The sequence below is a fragment of the Sinocyclocheilus anshuiensis genome, unplaced genomic scaffold (assembly GCF_001515605.1).
Source record: "Sinocyclocheilus anshuiensis isolate Anshui unplaced genomic scaffold, SAMN03320099.WGS_v1.1 scaffold96, whole genome shotgun sequence".
NCBI classification, from domain to species: Eukaryota; Metazoa; Chordata; class Actinopteri; order Cypriniformes; family Cyprinidae; genus Sinocyclocheilus; species Sinocyclocheilus anshuiensis.
The window spans coordinates 193,073-198,418 of record NW_015554094.1 but is presented as its reverse complement, the minus strand read 5'-3'; the positions used below and the strand labels follow the sequence as shown (position 1 = coordinate 198,418).

Genomic DNA, 5,346 nt, shown 5'->3' with positions numbered 1-5,346 from the left:
GACAAATTACGCATGCAACTTGCAGGCATTTTTGCAGCGCGAACTGATTTAAGGACGTTTGGTTTACACTACACAAAACTGCGCCGCTTTGCGCGCGTGAGCATTAACAACGGAACTTCTTTGTTGCCATTTCCCCCCTTTTAATTTGAAATTCTGATGCTCTAAGAGTGAAGGAGCCCCTAAAAGGATGCTGACAAAGGCAGGGCACGTGTGCATTGACGGGACGCATCAAAGCGTGAAAAGAGGAGGAACCAGCGTGTGCCTAAAGCATCCTAATATAATAAACCTCAGGTACATCTGCCCGAGCAATCTGCAGACCCTCCCATCTCCAAATCCATAGGGATTCCAGCTCCATCTGATTGGACGAGGCAGCGAGGGGCGAGAACAATGTCATCATTCCTGCTTAAAAAGACTGCTGCTATGCCTCCGTGATGGAAAGATCACCGCACGTGTCCAAATATAGTACCAGGTGTGCCTCTGATTCCAACCCGTCTGAAGTGCCTTTTAGCTGGCAAAGATGCCGAGAGGATTTTTAGTCAAGAGAAATAAGAAGGCGACACCTGTTTCGTACCGCGTCCGCTCTGAGGATGAGCAGGACGCGTTTCCAGGCGCGCAGCAGGACGCGGCGAGCGCGCACCGCCCGGAGTCGCCGCGCACGGACTCGGTGCAGCCGGTGCAGTTCGGGAACCCAGAGATTGTGTACCGATCCATGTACAGCCCGACCCGACCCGTGAGCAGAGAGCACGAGAACAAATATAGTACCAGGTGTGCCTCTGATTCCAACCCGTCTGAAGTGCCTTTTAGCTGGCAAAGATGCCGAGAGGATTTTTAGTCAAGAGAAATAAGAAGGCGACACCTGTTTCGTACCGCGTCCGCTCTGAGGATGAGCAGGACGCGTTTCCAGGCGCGCAGCAGGACGCGGCGAGCGCGCACCGCCCGGAGTCGCCGCGCACGGACTCGGTGCAGCCGGTGCAGTTCGGGAACCCAGAGATTGTGTACCGATCCATGTACAGCCCGACCCGACCCGTGAGCAGAGAGCACGAGAAGGCGTGTTTGGAAAGGCGCTTCAATCTCGGCTCGCCCATTTCGGCGGAGTCCTTCCCGGCGGCGCCCTACGGCTCCGATCACGCGCCCTTCGCTCCCATGGATCTTAAAATCGGCACCAGCAACAGCACCAGAACCGGCACCACATTGACCACCAAACGACCCGCATCAGACACGGAGCGCAAAGGCAAACAAGCATCCAAGAAAGCCAAAGCTATGCGGAAATTGCAGTTTGAGGACGAAGTCACCACTTCCCCAGTTCTGGGATTAAAGATCAAAGAAGGTCCGGTGGAGCAAAAACCCAGATCTCAGTGCGCAGGCGGCGACAAGCCGCTAGGCGAGTTCGTGTGTCAGCTGTGTAGAGAAGCATACGTCGATCCCTTCTCTCTAGCCCAACACAAATGCTCAAGGATCGTCCGGGTCGAGTACAGATGCCCCGAATGCGACAAGCTCTTTAGCTGCCCGGCGAACTTGGCCTCGCACCGGCGGTGGCACAAACCCAAAACAGCGCCGCAGAAGCCGGAGACCAATAAAACCCCCGCGCCTCAGAAAGAGGAGACCTCCAGCGACAGAGACACTCCGAGTCCTGGACTCTCCGAATCCGGATCCGAAGACGGGCTTTATGATTGCCAGCACTGTGGGAAGAAGTTCAAACGTCAAGCGTACCTGAAAAAGCACGTGATGGCGCACCACAACGCGTGCGATAAATCCCAAAGCCAGGCGCCGCTGAATCTGAGCGCGTCCGAGTGCCACAGCCACCTGTGCCCGGTGTGCGGAGAAAACTTCCCCAGCAGAATGAGCCAGGAGCGGCACATCCGTCTGCAGCACTCGGCGCAGATCTACCCCTGCAAATACTGTCCCGCCATGTTCTACAGCTCACCGGGACTTACGAGACACATCAACAAACGCCACCCGTCGGAAAACAGGCAGGTTATCCTGCTTCAGATGCCGGTGCGTCCAGCCTGCTGAAGCAAAGCTGTGCCTTAAACCAGTGCTTCCCAACCCACATTTCGGATATCGCAGGAGGGTTTGACCTCCAAACCGGGTCGGGAAGCACTGCCTTAACCCACAGAATCGACCTGGATGAGCACCAGATGAGACTATTTTCAAATCTAAGGTAGTTGCTCTACAACAGGTTAGACTGTTCGCTTATTTTTCTAGGATCTCCGCACAAGTGCTTTTAGCTTTTAGACCTAAGAATCCTAGAACATGCCGTGAATTCACAGGCTGTAAATTCGTTTCCATCGTTTCTAGCTTTAATAGAGCTTGTGAATCTGTGGACTTTGACTGTAGCTTTCCAAACAACCTACTGACAAGGGTTTCTCCCTTTAGTGTAGCCAGAAATGCCTTGAATTAGATCTTGACATGCTGTAAAACTGCCTTAATCATGTAAATGTTGGAGTGATTGCGGTTGCTGATAATTTTTATATTGTTGTTGTTGTTGTTATTATTATTATTATTATTATTGTGTGTGTGTATATGTTTGTGATTATTTATCTTATTATTATTATTATTTATTTATTTCAAATGTTTTATTTAAATTATTTGTTTGCCTATTTCATTTGTGATTTATTTGAAATTTGTCTCAACAGCCAAATGTTTCATTTATTGATCTAAAGATCAATCTTTGTCAATGCTGAAAGTCTGAAATTTACTTTGCATTAGATACAATCGTTTATTAATTTATTTTTATTTCTACATGTTCAGTGCTTGTGTGTTTCTGCAGTCCTGCTATTTGTCCAAAAATACTTCTAATAATAATAATAATAAACAGTCCAAAAAGTCAAATGGGATCCACTCGTGATGTGACATTCCAGCAATCTGTTGTCATGTGGAAACCCAGACACTGTGAACAGAGAAATTCATCATCTTCAATGAAATGTGTCCAACTGGATTCTGTACCAAGATATGTCTGCACTTAATAAAACACATCAACCTAAAACAGTCTGTTTGTCTGTGACTAATTACGTCCTGAGACTTCCTCTAGAACAACAACAAACTCAGACTCATTATGCACAGTCATTTCACAAGCTCTCAACACAAGACAGACCACAGTATAGTGTTTTAAAACAGCAGTGAACCAGATTATAACAGCAAGTTATAAGAACATTCTTCATCTAAAACTCCAGTCATTTTAAATAAAAAAACTTTTTAAAAGAATTTTAAAACTATTTTTCAATTATTTTGTACGATTTATGACTATGAGGCTAAATGAATAATAATATACTAAAAATATACTTTTTAATGAACAGTTAAAAAGATAAAATATGATTAAAAACAGTGAAAAAATTTGAAAACAGTACACAATTTATGTGCGTGTGTGTGTGTATATATATATATATATACATACAAAATGGAAATGTTTATATTTATATAACATTTCCATTTTAAAATAAAATCTTTAGATATTTTTTTAGGAAACAATATAATTGAATTAAAAAGTTTTAATTAAAAATGTGTGGTTTGCCTTTTAATAAAAAAAAAATCTATACATTTCTAACCATTTGAATGAATTAATTACCTGTTAAACATTACATAACATTACATAATAATGTTAATGTAATGAAAGTTAATATAAAGAGTACAGAGAAAATCTAATTTTTACTTTAATTAAAAAAATGCGTGTGGGTTGGTAGAGATCAGGGGTGGTCCCAAATTTTAACCAAAGATTTGGGGAAATTTTGGTTGATTTGTTTTCTAATTACTATCATGAAAACAGAAAATAGTCTTGCTTGGTGTCGGTATGCAGGGGACTTTCTCCAGCAGCTCTGAGACTCACATGCTGAAGAGAGAATTCACCATAGACACCAAATCCCACAATGCAGCACCTCAGACACACTGCTGTTATGCAGACTGCCTCCCAAAGGCCATGAGCGCTTCACACACACACACACACACATCCACAAACAGCCTCACCTCACGGCTAAGAAAGGGTGTATTTTAAATGTTACTTGTTATTTAATGGCATTTCAGCTAAAAGTAAAACAATGAAGCACAAAACACGTAATTCATAAAGCAAAAATCTAAAATGTTTAAAACATTACAAAAATCAAATCACTGTTTTGGCAGAAAGAAATTGTAATTAATAAATTGGATACAATTTATACACATTTGTGACAACCTGACCCAGCCTGACATTTATGATAAAAGGCATTATTTGAACACATTTCCATCTTGTATAAAAGCTGTTAGTTACTTGAAATGGATATTTAAAAAAAGAAAAAACTGCATAGAACAAACTAGAAAATACTGTAAAATAATACATGCGCACAGCCCCAGACTATCTGCACCACTCCCTGTGTGTGTGTGAGTGACAGGTGGAGAGCAGCTGCAAAGCGGGCCGGCGAAGATAACAACAGATAAAGCCTTTTCACACACACACACACACACACACACACACACACTGAGGCCAACATTTACAAACCAGAACAAAACAAGGTAATGGCATCTGAAGTTACAGCAAACAACAAGCCAATATGATTTACAGATGAAACCGATCACACACACACACGGGCATCAGCAGTGTGATCAATCAGCATTAGGTCAGCATCATTGAGAGTCTTGATGTTGACTTTACTTGCCTCTCTGAATGACTGGCCTGTAGTGTGTGTCCTAATGATTTAACTGGACACATTTCAGCTGGTATCCATCATCTGAGGTCTGATCCATGGAGCTGGTGCATGCTGGGAGAGAGAATGAGACAGATTAATAGCACTTCCTTTGCTAACAATAAAGTACCAGCAATTACTCAGCTAGTTATGAACAAATGTTCTTGCAGTAACGTTAATAGAATGTCCATTCAAAGTTATCTGGTCTTTAATAATTCTCAAAACATTAGCACAAAAATATTATTTATAAATCGTTCATGAAACGTTTTTTTCCTGACATGTTGTAGTTCAATGTTTTGTAAATTTCAGGAATGTTCAGAGAACATTCCTGTAATGTTTTCAAAAAGATCAAATGGAATGTTCCCTTAAAGGGTTAGTTCACCCAAAAATGAAAATTAGGGTGTATATAACTTTCTTCGTTCAGACGAATTCAGTCAAATATCCATATTCAAAATGTAATAATCACTTGAATCTAGCTTGCGCTCACTGTTGTAGACGGAAGCAGTTCCGGGGGAATGACATATGAGGTCAGCTTTGTGCATGCGCCGCTCAGAAGTGATGCACGCAGAAGCGCAGGGGAGAGATCAAAACAAAAAAACAGTCAAGAATTTATTTATTTAGTCATTTATCAGACGCGTTTATCCAAAGCGACTTACAAATGAGAACAACAGAAGCAATCAATTGTAATATCAAA

The 5,346-nt window shown here is 42.4% G+C and overlaps 1 pseudogene; it reads left to right on the top strand.

Annotated features, from left to right (window-relative positions):
- The first annotated feature begins 206 nt into the window (after positions 1 to 206).
- On the top strand, positions 207 to 2,467 carry LOC107669410 (insulinoma-associated protein 1a pseudogene; annotated as a pseudogene).
- The last annotated feature ends 2,879 nt before the right edge of the window (positions 2,468 to 5,346 follow it).